Consider the following 17908-nt stretch of genomic DNA (forward strand, 5'->3'; position numbering starts at 1 on the left):
TTTGTGGGAAGTTAAAACTAAGATGAACATCTAGCAGTACGCATGGCCAGCCTGCGTACTGCTAGATGTAGGTGGAAAAGTACTGACGAAGGTTAGAGTGCCAATCAATCATAGGGGACCACATAATTAAGGGTCCTATAGTTTAGATAGCCAATGGGACGTTGTATATTTAGTGACGTTCCTAGTGGTCATTCTCACAGGAGGGTTTAGTTGCCCCCCCTTGATGTTAATTAATCAATCACACAATTCTACTCTCTTAGACTAGTTTGGAACATATACTTAGAGGTTCAGTTTGAGCCTATCACTGATGCCCATAGGTTTGTAGTTTTGCCACGTAGGATGATGCTGATAGTGACGTAGGTCAACGTCAATTATGATGAGTTTTAAGTATAAAGACTACGTTTTTATAATATTTGTTGAGTAAGAGGATTGAGCAAATTCGTTGATGTTCGCTTTACTCCCTGTTTTAGATAATTGATATTAAAACAGTTATCCTTTTGCCAAACTACCTGAGTCATTTCGATTATTGATGTATGAGTAAGAATCTACATCCCCATCCATCTCCAGGGTAATTGCTACTCATATTAAAGGGCTGAGCTATTCAGTTCACTTCTTCCCATCCCTTTGATTATTATTTTCCACACTCCCAACCGATTCAGGTAAAATACTACAGCTCCCACAATCCCTCTTGTTTATTTCACGATCCCAGCTAATCCCATTTGCCCCACAAAACCTACCCTTCCAAGAACACCCCAAACCCAAATACAAAGGATATGAGTCAATACAACACCTCTCTCCATTCCGAATCTCTGTAGGATGCTCTCACACTCAAACCTTCCCCTTTTCCGACACAAACACCTGGCACACCACAAACAATGGTTGAATTCAACTGTGTATCTGACATGTCCCAACCCGAGGGTCAGGAAGAGTCAGGCAATTAACTTGAACCACACACACCTGACCGCCTTTCCTTTTCCCCACAAGGATAAAAGGTGGAGCAAGAGAAAAGCAGTACTAGCAAGGCGAGAACGGCAGACAGCACGTCGAGACGGCTAATCAGGCGTGGCAGTTCAAGAGAAGGAGAAAGGTGGCAAGAATCGAGAGGGTGGCGAGGAGAGTAGTGATCTTGCCTTTTTCGGGAGATGAATCCCGCAAACATTCAACTGTGTAAAAAGAGAACATTGAAAGTAAAGAAGGGTCAGCGCCCAGAAGAGGGGGACCCAGGGGTGAGCCACTATCAGCCTGATCGAGAGCCACAGTAAACACATTGAAGGGAGGCTAAGAATCGAGAAGGGTCAGAGCCTGGCAGAGGGGGATCCAAGGGTGAAAAAATGTCACCCAAAGATGGAGAAAAGTGAAAGCAAAAGTTAAGAGATGGCAAGGGTGAACCCGAAGGAGGTACGCCAGAGAAGAAGGGTCGGGAGATCCAGAGGTGAAGCTATCACCCAAGTACTAGCAGTAAAGAGGGGTCTGAGCCAGACCACGGGAGATCCAGGGGTGAAGCTATCATCCAAACTTCAAGTAAGAAAAGAACTGACACATAAATTGAGGAATACGATACGTGATGGCTCAGCGCCCAGAAGAGGGGGACCCAGGGGTGAAACCATCACCCTATCTGAATTGTGGATAACACCTGAGAAGTCTCAGCGTCCGGAAGAGGGGGACCCAGGGGTGAACCATTATCACCTAAAGGAACCTTTATTTGGTTAAAGGAACTTTTGTTTAGTTATCAAACCTAACAGGCCCCGAAGGCAAGAGACTTTCAGGGGAAATGAGACTTGACCACGACGGTCCTGAGAACTGCCGTTGGAACTGTCGTCTCGTGCTAGAGAAGCCCAAGATTGCGTTGCGCTCCAAGCGCCAACCTTACCCCGTGCTCAAAACGTGGGAAAAGGGAGACCCAGGCTAGTGCATCCTGACATATTTTTTGAGAACACCTCTTTCTTTTTCTTGAAAGCTATCCCCCACCCGTTTTGTATTAGTTGTAAGGTATGGCAATAGGTTTCTTAGTATAGGCCCTTTTATTTTGACAAAACAGCACTAGGACAGCTTTATTTTTCATTTGATGGTTGACGCTTGCTTCCAATTTAGATTTAGATTAGGTGTTTTTCCAACCTGCATACAGCATTCGTTGTGCAATAAACACCCTTGCACTGTGATCATTTGTGTCTGTCTTATTTGTTGCCACCATGAGTTCCTCACAAGTGGAGGAACGATCCTGGGTTCCTCATCATCATGTCCTGGCTCACAAACTCATTAAGAGATTTAATTCATTGTTCCCCCACAAACCATGTTCTATGGCCGCCCCGGGTCGGTCAGGATATCAGTGAGTTTCGGAGGAGGCATGCTGTTAGGATCCATGCTTATCACGGCTCACTCGATCTCTCTTGCGGGTTCAGAATGCTAACATGAAAAAGCCTCTAGGCACTTGCAGTAACCTGCACTTGCATTAACCTATTGAGCTATCTTGCGTGTTTTTAGAGCTTATTCAAAGTGTGGAGGAAAATGCTGAACCAGCCAGGCCTCTCGAACTGGGTGAGCCTGCATGCTCGTAAGGGGTTAACTGTGGAGGCCCTTCTTGAAGACATAAACATCTAGTTTTGCAAGAGGCTCTGCGCAGCCTTTGGGAGCCAGGCACAGCCGCGCACAGCCTTGCTCTTCTTCGCTCTGCGAGTCAAGTGCACTGATAACACAGGAATGTAAGGCCTTCCCAAAACAGCGTACACGGAGCCTGGGAGCCAAGACTGGCTGTTTCTAGTTGTAACTTTCCAAGCAAAAATATGCTTTGCCGCATAAAGGTTGGGCCCAGAAGATTCTCGAAAAGCTAGTACGTCATAGTGATTGACATGCAGCCCCTAATAAGAGAACTTTACCTGGGCCAGCTAGGGAGGGACTCTTCCTGGGCTGTTCATGAGACGCGCGCATGGAGAGAAACAGCGCCCGGATTACCAGCCGTGCACTAGAGGGCCGAGACTCCTAGCATCACATCCCCGCTCTGTTGCAGGCCTTTGGGGGTTAGGCCAGTCCCCCCTTCCCGAGGGGTGCCAGGCACATTGAGTGGCGTGGGTCCTGGGTGTGATTCAATCGTATCTCCATCCACGATTCCTAGGAGCGTAAGATCAATAATTGCATATTCATCTGTGACTGATAATTGGTATTATTCAGCTTGCACTTTCATTCCCATATTATTGTAAAATGCTGCTTAATTCTCATTAGACACTGTAGTAATAAATGCAAGCATCAAAGTTTCTGTGTGATTGGTTTTCTTCCAGACTGAGTTCACTGTGCTTCCCATAGATTCTTACTTGTGTGGGAGTGATTTTATTGCACTAAGGGCTGGCCCCAGGGAAGTGCGGGTTCCCCTTTTCACTAGATTTGGCGTAGTCGATTGCAGGATTTGCGAGCACAATGCCATTCTGGAAGAAAGAGGCGAAGGATGAATGCAATGAGGGGGATAGTGCACTCTGTCACATTCCAGGATGGCCGGCAACAAATGCCTGGTCGCATGTGGCAGACATTTTGCATCGGTATTTGGCACTGAGGGCATGGGACATGCTTGAAAATGATGTTTCCCCGGCGGTAATTAGTGAGTGTTTGGAGAGTTTGCCGCTTGGGAAATGGAGACGGGAGCAAAAAGCAGCAGGAAATGTAGGCTGGTTATTCCTGCAGGCGCTCAGGAAGTTGCATGAGAATTAAGTGCTTAAAGACACGCAGATTCGCAAACTGAACAATGAGATTTCCCTGCTCCAGGAGCAGCAAATCATTATGAGAGAGAGCCTTGAATTGTCCGTTAAGCGGCCCGATCAGATGGAGGACAGGTGTGCCTCTTTAGCCACGCACAAGCGCAGACAGCGGCAGGGCAATCTGTCAAAGATAAGGATTTGCGCATTAATTAGGAAAGATAATTGGGACCCAAATTTATGGTCTGAGGTTAGTGAAAGCGAAACCGAACAGACATTTGACTGAGATGAATCCGTTGAAGTCAGACTTGCGGAGTTAGACTGTTCTGAGGGAGAGGAGCTGGAATGTGCTCCAAAGAAATGTGTTTATCCAGCGCGGCCGTTAATTACTAACAAATCAAAAGGCCAAGCTGGCAGTGGAAACATTCAGAATACTAGGATTGTCCAAGATTATACACAGACAGAGCTTCTAGACGTTGCCAAGTTGTTTAGACAGCGAGCAGGTGAAGCACTTTTAAAGTGGTATCTTAGATTGTGGGATACAGGTGCCGATGGGATCTTCTTAACCCCAGAAGAATTGTTAAAAATGGGTTAAATCACTACTAATGTAATGCTGGGGCAGATGGTGTGCGGTGCGCTGGGGTAGCAAGGCTCGCATTCCTTGTTTAATTGGCTTCAGACTGCCCTAATAAATCTGTATGCAAGTCCAATGGAAATGGAAGAGGCTTGGGGCCCCTGGGGGTGACTAACGGAAGCGACAGATCAGCTTAGAGAGATGGGGTTACAGTGCGCAATGTACAGTGCAAATTTTGCAGGGCCTGACATGGAGATGTTTACAGCTGGAATGCGCGCGCGCTTGTTGAGTAATGCCCCAGGCCATATGAAGGTAGCATTGCTTTCATTGCCGGGTCCAACGCAGGGTAAAGCTATTGGTGAGGTTGCACTATTGCTAGGGCAATTAGAAGGGCTGGATGTGCGCAAAGCAGCGCACCCAGTGGCGGTGAGTAATGATTCAGAGAAAAAGCATGGCAAAAATGCAAAGTCTAAAGTGAAAACTGACACAATTGAAATCACGTGCAGTCAAATTTGGGTGGACCTGCTAAAAGCAGGAATTCCAAAGGAAGAGATAGATGGTAAACCTACACCTGTGCTGCTTGAGAAATGGAAAAAACTAAAGAAACAGGAGTCAGGCAAAACTAGGCCTTCTGCACCCTCTGAAGAAGAGGTGTTGAAGCCAAAGTGCGAGCAAAAGGTTACCCTGATTTGGCAAAGGACAAGTGGGAGGTCCAAGACCCCCTTTTTGATTGGAGGGCTGGCTCTGTCTTTGAGGTACGGTTAATAAAGAGAACCAGTCCCAGAGACAGACGCCCTTTTGTGCCACTTACATTGTATTTGGATGAGAAAGTAAAACACGTCTTGGCTCTATTAGACACGTGAGCTGAGGTAACCATTTTGAATGGCAATCCCAGTAAATTATCTGGTTCCAGAGTTTTAGTCAATGTTTATGGGGGAGCAGAAACTGTTGCAAAAGCCTTTAATGTAAAGATGTCAGTTGGCGAGGGATTGCCTTTCACAGCAAATGTCTTGATTGCAGACATACCGGAGTATGTATTGGGCATGGATGTGTTGTTGGGCAAAAGTGTGACTACAGATTTAGGTGATTTTGTTTTTGGCAATTGGAAAATCCATGTGAGAGTTGTTAACCCTGTGGTGGTTGGGCACGCAAAATGGTCCCCTCTGCATTTACCTCCTCCTGCTGAGCCAGTGTGCATGAAACAGTACAGGTTGCCAGGAGGGCATAAAGAGATTTGTGATACTATTGAGTCATTGGTGAAAGCTGGCATAATGAGGCCGGCAGTCAGTCCATTCAACTCGCCGATCTTGCCTGTTCGCCGCCCAGATGGGGCGTGGCGTCTGACAATTGATTTTTGCATTTTGAACAAGAAGGTGCCACCCTTAGCTGTGGCGGTGCCAGCCATCATTACTCTAATTGAAAACCTTACAAATGAAGTGGGTGAATGGCATGTGGTCCTTGACTTGGCCAATGCATTTTTCTCCATTGATATTGACACTGAATCACAAGACCAATTTGCTATCACTTGGGGAGACAGACAATTTACCTTTACTAAATTGCCCAAGGGTATTTGCATAGTCCCACTCTGTGTCATGGATTGATTGCCAGAGACTTAAAGATGGTGCAGTTGGATGATGTGTATGTTGCTCATTACATTGATGATATCATGCTGACCAGTTCTGAGAAAGAACATGTAGAAAAAGCTGCTGAAAAGTTGATCACACACATGCAAAACCGGGGGTGGGCCATAAATCCAAAAAAGGTACAGGGGCCTGCTCAAGAGGGGACATTTTTATGTGCAATCTGGTCTGGGTCAGTTAAGAAAATTCCCGACCCTGTAATTGACATGGTTCAGCAGATGACTCCACCAGAAAATAAAAAAGAGGCACAAAGGTTCATTGGGTTAATGGGTTTTTGGAGAAATCACATACCTCATTTAAGCCTGATACTGAAACCCATCTACAAAGTCACCAGAAAGAAACATGATTTTACATGGGGCCTAGAGCAACAGTCTGTCTTTCAGCAGGCTAAGGACGCTTTGCAGAATTACATCACACTGGGCCCCATGACGAAAACTGATCCTGTTGAACTGGAAATTCTTGTCTACAATGATGTTGCTGTGTGGAGCTTGTGGCAAAAGCAAGGACAGAAAAGAGTGCTGCACGGTTTCTGGTCAAAAAAACTCACAGATCCTATGACAAGATACACTCCATTTGAGAAACAAGTTGCTGCAGTGTACTGGGCTCTAGTTGAGACTGAAAGAATCACCGGCGAGCAACCAGTAACAATTTGCACAGAAATTCCGATCATGGGCTGGGTGCGCGACACTGCTGCAAGCAGGAAAAGTGGCAGAGCACAAGCCGCCACTCATGTCAAATGGAAATGGTATTTACAGCAATGTGCAAAAGCTGGCCGCACAGGGGTTTCCAGACTGCAAGAACAAATGCTAGAGGCAGTGGACCTGGAAGCGATGCCTGAACAGAGCACCCCCGTGGTGTTGCCAGAATCTCCCTTCAAAGTCGAACCCACCTATGATACATTGACAGAGGAAGAGCAAAAGTTTGCATGGTTCACGGACGGAACAGCAAAGTATGATAAAGGGCAAAGACACTGGCAAGCTGTTGCATTCCAGCCCCACCGAGAAACACTGCTGATGAGAGAAAGTGTGGGAGGATCCAGTCAATATGCTGAACTGCAGGCGGTGGCCTCCGTGATTGAACAGGTGAAAGAGACAGAGACTGCATACATATACACGGACAGTTGGGCCACATATCAAGGCCTGACGCATTGGGCACCGGCATGGAGAAGAGATGGCTGGCAGATCAAGAACCCTCCGTTCTGGGACGGGCCGGACATCTGGGAAGAGATGTGGTGCAAAGGTGACAGGTGCAAAATCTGCATTGGGCATGTCGATGCACACATGCCCCCTGACACCTCACTGGCTGCCCTGTTCAACAACGAAGTGGATCAAATATCAAAGATTCACCCAGTGACAACACCTGAAGAAGCTGAGGTATTGCAAGGCATGTTGGACTGGGCACACCAAACCTCAGGGCATCTAGGGCAAGCAGGAACCTATGAATGGGCTAAGAGGAGACAATTGCCCATTACCATGGATCATGCCAAGCAAGCTGCCTCCCAATGTTCCGTGTGCTGCGAAGTGAAGCACTACCTGCTGGAGAGGAAGCCTCAAGGCCCTTTGTGAAGAGGTGAAAGAGCCGCTAGCGTATGGCAAGATGACTACATTGGCCCTTTACCGCCTGAGAATGGAAAGCATTATGTGTTGACCATGGTAGACACATATTCTGGACTGCTGTTAGCCTATCCAGTTGCCCATGCAGATCAGCGGGCTACCTTGCAAGGAATGGAATACTTCATCAGGCATTGTGGCATTCCGGATGAAATCCAATCAGATGAAGGCAGCCATTTTTCTGGACACAATGTGCGGAACGGGGCGCTAGAACAAGGAATCAAATGGACACTGCACATCAGTCAATACCCGGAATCCTCTGCTCTGGTGGAGCGCAGCAATGGGCTGCTCAAGCAACAAATAAAGAAACTGACTGGACCACCCCTTGAGAGTGTGAGTCTTAAACACCTGGCACAAGCACTGTTTGAACTGAATAATCATCCGTTGGGAAATCGGCAGACACCCTTTGTGAGACTGACAAGTGAGAAAGTGGAATCCACAAAGACTCTTATAGTGTGGAAAACTGACAAAGAAGCAAAGCTACCTGTGCAAGCCACGGCAGGCAGCATTGGACTTGATTTATCTACCTATGAAGATGATGTCATACCAGCGGGGCAAACTAAATCCATATTGCTGGGTATTGGCATCAAATTGCCGGCTGGCACTTATGGACACATTGCTGCATGATCCAGCCTGGCGAAAAAAGGCATTGACATTTTGGGAGGTGTGATTGATCCTGATTATAGAGGGACTGGTTTGGTACTTTTACATAATACTGGTTCATCTGAGGTACCATTAACCAAATATGACCGGATTGCACAATTGATTTGTGAGCAAGCAGTTGTTCCCCTAGTGGTTGAAAGTAAGCAAGCCCCAGACACTACACTGAGGGGGGAAGGAGGCTTCGGTAGCACGGGAAAAAAGGTGTGGGTTCACCATCCAAACAGAATGTAAACAATTTCATCTTTTATTGTTTGCTTTTGTTTGTTAGACATGTTATTCGTTGTATGAGAAAATAAAGAGGGAGATGTGTTGTGTATTATGTCTTATGGAATACCATGGTGGAATACTGGTTCTACCCAAGAACACTGGGGTTTGCTTAGACAGGTGATGAAGGATCTCCTGGATGTAGGGTGGGGGTCTTTTGTTATCTTATGAATCTAACAAATAAAGGGTGACCTTCAGTTATGCATGCATGGAGACCTATCTTTTACATCCCCTCTTATATCCGGTCCCATTGCCCTTCATACTAGCCCGCTCATTATGCCCTGTGCAACCTTTCATGTTGACCATCTTGAATTCTATGTCTTCGCAGCCCCTCATTTTCAGATTATTCTGGGAACACCTTGGCTATGGTATCATAATCCTTCTATTGATTGGTGAAATCAAAAACGTACCTTTCAAGGTTTTCAGTGTCCACAGTCATGTTCACAATACAATCCTGAATTGCCACACATGCCCATTTTCAGATTATTCTGGGAACACCTTGGCTATGGTATCAAAATCCTTCTATTGATTGGTGAAATCAAAAACGTACCTTTCAAGGTTTTCAGTGTCCACAGTCATGTTCACAATACAATCCTGAATTGCCACACATGCCTTCTAATGCTATTCCTGAAGTGCAAGCACAGGTATCCCAACAGGCTTTGGCTACATTCCAACACATTCCTCAGGAATATAATGAGGATATGGATGTATTTGTTCCCAAAGAAGCTGATAAACTCCCTCCCCGTAGGGATTATAAATGTCGCATAGATCTTATACCTGATGCACACATCCCTTATGGAGGAATTTATGCACTAACTGAATGCGAAAATCTGATTCTCAGAATGTATGTAGAAGGAAACCTTTGAAAGGGCTTAATCTGTCATTCCACTTCCCCAGCTGATGCCCCTATATTTTTTATTCAGAAAAAAATGATGATGATGAACTGAGACCATGCGTGGATTACCGCCAACCTAACGCCATCACTATCAAGAATTGTTATCCACTCCCTCTCATTCAGGCTCTTTTGGATCAAGTCAAAGGCAGCCATCTATACCCCAAATTAGATCTAAAAGGAGTGTACAATTTGGTGAGCGTCGCAGAAGGAGAAGAATGGCAGATCACTTTTCGCACTACTTTTCGCACTAATTTCGAGTACCTTGTCATGCCGTTCGGCTGTGCAACTCCTCAGCTGTTTTCCAGTACTTTCTCAATTATATATTTAGAGATCTCTTGGATATATCATTTTGATTTTCTCTACATCATATGACCTTCACGTCTCCCATGTGAAAGATGTATTGAATAGACTAAGACACACTGATTGTATGCCAAACCATCAAAATGTCATTTTCACCAGTCTAAGATTGCCTATTTAGGATACATTCTTACTTCTTACTTCGTACGGCATAGAGATGGATCTTAATAAAATCACAGCCCTTTTGCATTGGCCTACACCTCGTTCTGTCAAAGAACTGCAGCGATTTTTGGACTTTCCAATTTCTACAGACGTTTAATTTCTAATTACTCTGAATATACTTCTACCCCTCACTTGTTTACTTAATCAGGTAGTTCCCTATGATTGGAAACAGGACACTAATTGTGTTTTTCGAATACTGAAGACTAGATTCACTACGGCCCTGATTTTGTCCTGCACTTGTCCATCCTGCCACCTCCTGGCATTTCTCTCCTCCCCCCTCCCCTGCACTTGCGCAATCTTAATGTCACTAGGCATAGTAAGATTGTTTTTTCTGTCCTCCCTCTGTTTCCCTCTCCCTTTTCATGCCTTGAAACATTTGTGTATAGGCACGCCATAAAGACCATATCATATCATCCCTATGGGGAAAGGAAAGGGACGTCAGGTGTGTGAGGTTCTGGTCAATTGCCTGACCCTGGTGTTGGGACATGTCAGGTAAATGGCTCGAGTGTTAGTCCGTCGTCCTTCGTAACATGCAAAAGTGTTTGTGTCGGAAAAGGGAGGGTAAAGTATTTGTGTATCCTATGTGGTAGGTTTAGGAAAGGTTGTCATAAGAAGGGGGATACAGCGTCTCACCCATCAGTGTCCGACTTCCACTCCATGAGGACCCCACATCCAGGTGATCCTCCCTCACTGGTACACCCCCAGGAACTGGATCCAAGAGAGATGGCCATGTCCTGGCCGCCTGGATGACAGAAGACCCTGGGACTAGTCAGGAAGACACTTTCAGGTTTCACGCACTACCATTGGACCAAGGTAACATTGCAATCCTGAACATCATTGATTCTTTTACAAAATTAGCACATTTCTTTGCCATGAAGAAAGTACCCTCTGCTCCTACTTTTTCTCATTTTTTTCTTAAACATATTTTGGACACCATGGATTACTCTGTACATTGATCACAGATCGTGGAACTCAGTTCATTTCGTCCTTTTGGAAAGAAACCTGTCGTCGTCTCGACATTCACCATCACTACTCATCGGCTTACCATTCTCAAACCGATGGACAGGGTGAAAGAGCAAATCAAATATTGGGGCAATATCTTAGGTGCTAGGTCATGGAAAATGGAGGAAGATCGACTGACCTTCTACCATTAGCTGAATTTGCTTATAACGACTTCTATCATACATCAATAGGTGATACCCCTTTTCATGCCTCCTATGGATACCACCCTCCATCCCTTCCCATGATACCCTCTTTTGATTATAGAGTTCCTTCTGTGAAAGAACATATCCAATCCATTACTCAGTGTTTGTAATTGGGAAAGAGGCAATTGCAGAAAGCTCAAGAGAACGCTTGTCGCTATGCCAATAAGAAAAGAACTCCTGTACCTGATTATAAAATTCACAATCTTGTTTGGCTTCCCACAAAACACATCAAGCTACCTGCTTGTAGTAGGATCTTCAAGCCTAGATACATTGGTCCCTTTCATATATCCCATATCATCAACCCTGTTGTTTGCTGACTTGAATTGCCCTTGCACTACAAAATTCATCCAGTATTTCATGTTTCGTTCCTTAAACCGGCCCGTACATCACAGGTATATCGTAGGGATTTGTCTTTAGCGACCCGTGCTGTAGGCCCACAGGAAAAATACGAAGTTCGATACATTGTTGATATCCGTATTTGGGGTCGTTCTCTACAATATTAAGTACATTGGAAAGGCTATGGAGTGGAGGAACAATCCTGGGTTCCTCATCGTCATGTCATGGCTCCCAGACTCACTAAGAGATTTCATTTGTTGCTCCCCCACAAGCCGGGTTATATGCCCCCCTCAACCCCCGAGTTGGTTAGGTTATGATTGAGCTTCAGAGGGGGTATGCTGTTAGGATCCCGTGCTTACCCTGATTCACCCGATCTCTCTTGCGGGTTCCATGCCCAAAGCCATCCACGCAGGCCACTGCCGCTGCATCAGGACCGCGGTGGGACAAGCAGCGCTTTGCAAAATTGCCACCTTCAATGGCGGTTGAGGTACGCCAGTCTGTGTTTTTGATCGCAGTGCTGTTAGAGCTGAAGAGTCAAGTTACAAGTCAGCTGACGTGAGGCACACTTGAGGTGCTTTTCTCTAATCTGCGACTACCATCCAACATAAAAAGCCTTTCATTTAATTTCTTCCTTGTTTGTGCAGCGGTCGTAACTCTCGACCAGAACCTAAGCATCCAGAGCTACCAGTTTCAGGTATTTAGGTGTGTAAGTATTTAGCTAACAGCCTGGATCATTCGCTAAAGTTCTACGTTAGGAACCATTCCTTAATGAGTAAGCTTACATCTGTGTTTTCTTACCTATATTGTACATGTATTTATTGGCCTTCTTTCTATTAAATGTTATCGTGTCTCCCCACTGCAGCTCCTGATTGTTTTATGTGGAAGGGGGTGTGTCAAGTAGCACTCCTGCCCTTGTCCATGAGTCCCCTAGATTTTACTCCAATCTGAGGGTCTTGTTGATTGGGGAAGGCAGGAGCATAGCATCCCCACTTCCGAGATTCATCTTGTGCTTAACGCAACTCTGGCAGAGCTGACACAATCCTGCACTATCAACTAATAAACAAACCTTACATTGGAACTGTTGAATATATTGGAAAACCTTTTCGTGCATCAAATATGGGCCGGTGAATCTCCTCTCAGGTTTGCAGAACTTCAGGACAAAAATGATGTCCCTCAGACTGAACTTTGCAACTATCTGAGGCTATGTAAAATAATCTCAAAATACAAAACAAACAAGCAGACAGTACTCTGTTGTAGTACGGACAACACTGCATTGTCCAGCTCACATAACAAGGCCAGGTTTTTGTACAAACGAAATACGCTCTTGAACAGTCACAATTACCTGAATCCGGAAGTCACTAGAAAATGGGAAGAAGCTCTAGGCTTGGTACTTAATACGAACCAATGGCAACAAATATTCAGGAGATTGTCGAAAGCTTCCAGATCAGTCAGTAAAACCCAAACCCTTTTCTTTGTCTTTCACAGGGCATTATGGACTCCAGAAAAATGACACAAGGCCAAGATTAGTGACAACCCATACTGCTGTAGATGTACACAACTACTGGGCTCAATGGAGCACATGCTTTACTCATGTCCTCAAATTTCTGGATTTTCAGAGAAAATCGCAAAAGATATCTTAGACATCCTTCAAATTGGCTTTAAACACTCATTGAAAGCCTTTTGCACTAACTCATTATTTTCCAATGTTAAGACAGATTACTAATATTAGGCAAATGCCCCTACTAGATACTCTAGCTGCAGCCATTCAAGGTATCACTGCCACACGGAAGACCCGCCAACCCATTGAGTCGGGTAGAACTGCATCTGCCTATCTCATCACCTAGAAAAGGTTATACATTATATTTTCGCGTTTTGCAGGTCGCCTAACAAAAAGACTGTTTTTTTCCGGCAGATTTTAGGCGGCCCGCAAAAAAGCAAAAATGTACCCTTGCCTTGTCCCACAACCCCACCCACTCTGGCTGGATGACTTCCAAATCGGGGGGTTCCATCCTCCCGAACAATTCCCTTCGTCACCTGCCTCTGCCTTCCTCCCACCCCAGAAGCCCCCTTTTTGTGCATTCCATTATGGATCTCAAATGTGGATTCCAATTGTGGTCTTGTGAACGCACCGGCCGTGGAAGGAGAACATTACGAGGATACGAGAATTGATGTACCATCGTGTTAAATACATTGGGACGCGTCAATCACGTTGTGATTGGCAGAAGTGATAAGTGCTTGGTCGATAACGCAGATCTACTAGCCTCGCCACAATATATTAAAGCCGTGGATATGAGACCAGCTCGTTTACAGCTCTTTTAAGCCGTGAATTGGTCAGGCTTAGTGGTGTTAGTGTTAACACCGGAAACAAGAATCTGTCTTCACTAAGAGGGACTCTTGCAAAAAAGCTCTAGTGCTACCAAGACATTGTACTTGTTTGGCAACGGGGATTTGGGAAAGAAGTTTGATCTTTTAAAAAGAAATTTGTCTGTCCTGAAGAAGGCCTTGATTCGATTGTGTATAGGGACACTAGGGATAGGGTCCCATATATGTAGATGGTCGAAACATGTCGACACATGACGATAGACTAACCTAAATAGATAGTCTAATATCTGAAAAACCACTTTAAATAAGAGAGTGGCCACGACTAACCTGTTGAACCCCATATTAAATGAATTGTACTTGTTTTATTTTATACAAGTGAGAAGAATCTCAAAAATGGGCAATATAGATTGTAACATATGCGTATCACACTATGTTTATCTGTTTTTATCATTGGTGATTGTTTTTGATTGTGAATAAATTAATATTATACATGACAGTTTGTGAATATATTTTAGTTCTTACATAAGATGGTTCCTGTTTCTGGTACTCTGGTCTTTCGTGCAATTCGCATTATGTGTATGAACTGAAAAGTGACTTACTTTGCTTATTAATATGCTGTAAGTTTGTTTAGCCGGTTTTGGTAGCGCCGAGAGAGGGGTAGCCAGTTCTTATTTTCCTATAGTATCACTAAGCTATGAGTGCATGCCTTTTAGAGCTTGCTCACATGGGGTTAATTCATCTCGGCTTCTCTTAGAATATTCTGCCTTTCTAACTGTAGCCCTGCATGGCTTCGTAAACAAATCCTGTTTCCCTGAGAAGGCCTGGTACGGCCTTGCCCACACGCTGATAAGGACATTCCAGTGCTTTCGCAAAGAGGGCTCCAAGGGAGGGGTAGGAGCGAGCAGGGAGCATCTCAGAGAGAGTTAGGTTTTTCCATGAGCAAGCCTATATTTTGCACAGGGAAAGTTCTGGAACTGTGCGTCATGGACTGACAGCACGAGATTACAAAAATGCATGCCCACATGGATCAGGTGGGAGATCGATCCGTGGACTTGGTTCGAGCAAGATCCAGTGTCCGGAACCTGATGCTCTGTCGGCACCCTGCAGCGCTGTCATCTGAGCGGATCTGGCAACAGCTAGCTTATGAGGGCCAGGGTCTCCCAGCGCTGATTGAAGGGGCGTAAGACTGTGTTTCTCTATGTTTCTCTAAGTTCTATGTTTCTCTATATTTTGTATTTCTCTAAGTTTTGTGTTTTGTAATCTTCTCTAACTTGAATCCCAAGGTGCTGCTAAATTTTACTGTTTATGCTTTTTTCTAATAAATGGTAAACATTTTGAAGGTGTCATTTGTCACTAGCAGGAGTTCACTGTTCGGCACAATAGAACCTGTATTTTGGCCTGATTTGGGTAATTTTTGCTCTCAAGGGCTGGTCCCGAGGAAGATTTTCCCCTTTTCAAGACATTTGGTGGCAGCTTGGGGATTTGTGCAAAGCAGTGCCTTGATGTGAAATGACAAATTGTGTGAGAGAACACAGTGCAGAGTGAGGAAAAGGCTGTCGCATTTCCTTGGTGGTCTCACTGCAGCTCTGAGACATCAAATAGACAGCATTTTTGTATTGGCTTGCCGCGGCCGATAGCTTGTGTGGTTAAGACTTTCCCCTTCAGTAAATCAGTCGTGGCTGACTTACTGCTTGGGAACGGAGCCAGGGAGCACAAGGCGATAAACAAGCGGAAAATGGCTATGTTTAAAGCGCTCCGATGAATGGTGAAGAAAGATTTATGTTCATTTAGGAAAGAATTTTATCATGCGGTTTCCCCAGTTAAAGTTGTAATTTGCATTGCAAAGTGAGACGGAGTTCTCACTCTATTTTGTCATGAGGGCAGGAAAATAGTTGCGAGGATTTGACATGCAAATTGTGAATAGTGATTTAAACATTGAGATCCAGCCCCAGTGTGCTAGCGAGTGGGGGGCTGTAATGTAAAGAGGTGAAGGTTCGCTTTTTAAATGTATGCTTTTGAAGTGTTGACATTCCTGAAGATAACGTGGGAATGAGCGGAGTTTAGGAGAAAGAGTAACATCTGTGTTGAGAGCCTAAAGGGTTTGTTTTTTGGCAACTGTAAATTCCATGTGCTGGTGGTGCATTCTGTTTAAAGAAACACACTAAAATGGCTACATTGCATTTTAGCCCTGCCATGCTTACAATGGGTGAGAGACTCACTTAAAAAAAGAAAGTGAGTGAATGGTATTTGGATTTTCGATTTTTGTGTATTGATTTGAAATTGCAGAATCAGTTTGCAATGGTTTGGGGGGAAAAGACAATTTATATTTTCTAAATTGCCCCTAGAGTATTTTGACTGTTCCCACGCTATGCCATGGATTAAAGTACTGTTGCTATTAAGTTATGTATGTTTTGGAAATAGTGACCTGTTGACTGTGATACATGGTGAAAAAAGTTGTTGACAAATTAACAGCCCACAAGCAATACAGAGTGTGAGTAGCTCTTGCAGAAAACGTGCAGGGAGCTGCACTACACATGACATGTTTTAAATGCACTGAAATAAGTGGTTATATTCTGGCAATGGTACAACAGAATGGAAAATCTGTGTGTGATAAGACAGCACAAAGATTCAGTGGGTTGAGGGTTCTTTTTAAAGATCGCACAGTGCATTGGAGTGAGTTTGTGAAGTCAAACTACAAGGTTACGAGGAAAAAGAAAAATGTATGCCTTTAAATGGGACATTGATCAGTGGCCTGTTTTAAAACAGGCTAAAAGATGATTTGCAAAATTACATGGAGTTGAATCTTATGACAAGAAAAAGTGCCTCTTTTGAAAATGAGAGTCTTGCTCTGCAGAGCTTGTGCCTTGAAGATAACTTGCACTGTCTTGGGCGAGTTACGCGAAAAAAAAAACTGTTGGAGGAAGGCAGGAAAGCAGAATGCCGCGCTCCTGTTCAGTAAAATGGTGTTTATAGAAGCTGGCAGATATGGGAGCTTTTCTGAGTTGCTGAGCAGTGCAGAAAACAGTTAATCTGGGTGAACTGTCTGAAACGAGGGCCTTCCATTGAAGCCACCCCAGCTTATGAGTTATAGGCAAAGAGATAAGTTTGCTGCGTGCGTATGGCGCTGCCATGTGCACAGGAAAGATAAACAATGACATTCCTGCATTCCATCCCCAGTGAGAGACACCGTCAGTGTGAGCAAAGACTGAGGAGGAGGTGCAAAGACAGAATGCTGAAACACAACTAATCAATAATTGCCGTGAGTGAGAAGATGAAAAAGAGCGCCATCTACCTTACACATGCTGATGTATGCATGCTTTCTGACACTGGCATGCAATAACAGAGCTGATCAGAAGTAAAGAATTTGCCCAGTATCAACACTGGAAGGAAAATAAATGCTGCATGCAGAATGGCAGGCTGGGCGCATCGCGCATCTGAACATTTGGGGAACCTGTGCATCTGTGAATGGGCTAAGAAAAGACAGCCGCCCATTTCAAGAGACATTGCCGTGCAAGCTGCATCCCCGTGCCCCATGTGATGTGAAGTGAAGAGACATTGTCGTACAAGCTGCATCCCAGTACTCCATGTGATGTGAACTGAAGTAAAGCGCTGTGCACTGGAGAAGAAACCTCTAGGCGCTTTGAGAAGTGAAAATACACAGCTGGAAAAATGCAAGTTACATTGCCAGGGCTGGAGTAACTGACAAAGACATTATGGCGTTCCAGATGGAAGCAAAACTGACAAAGGTAGCCGTTTTGCAAGAAACAACATGCAGAGCGGGACTTTGGAGTATAACATGAACACTGCACATTAGCCATGATCCAGAAGCCTCACGGCTTAGTGCAAGAATGAATGATTTGTTGAAGCAACAAAAGGAACTGATTCAGACTATCGCTCTCAAGGGGTGGCCCAAGAAATCAGCAGGCACCCTTTGGGAAATGACAAGTGGAAAACCAGAGGCTTGAAAGACACTAGCTGTATGGAGAAAAATAAATAAAGCTGCTTGTGCAACTGCAGGCGGTATTGGACTGAAGGACTTTACCTTTGAAATATGGAGTGATGCCAGCAGGGCAACCTAAATCAAGATCATGAAACACTGGAAGCAAGTTGGCGCCTGGCATTCGTGATCGCTTTGGTGACAAAGAAAAGCATTGATCCATTGAGAAGTGCGACCTGGGTACTTATTATATGGCTATTGTA

General features: G+C 44.7%; 1 pseudogene; it reads left to right on the top strand.

Annotated features, from left to right (window-relative positions):
* The first annotated feature begins 4473 nt into the window (after window positions 1-4473).
* On the top strand, window positions 4474-8131 carry LOC138562638 (uncharacterized; annotated as a pseudogene).
* Window positions 8132-17908: the final 9777 nt, after the last annotated feature.

Source organism: Ambystoma mexicanum, chromosome 1q, assembly GCF_040938575.1.
Source record: "Ambystoma mexicanum isolate Mex_15411 chromosome 1q, UKY_AmexF1_1, whole genome shotgun sequence".
Taxonomy (NCBI): domain Eukaryota; kingdom Metazoa; phylum Chordata; class Amphibia; order Caudata; family Ambystomatidae; genus Ambystoma; species Ambystoma mexicanum.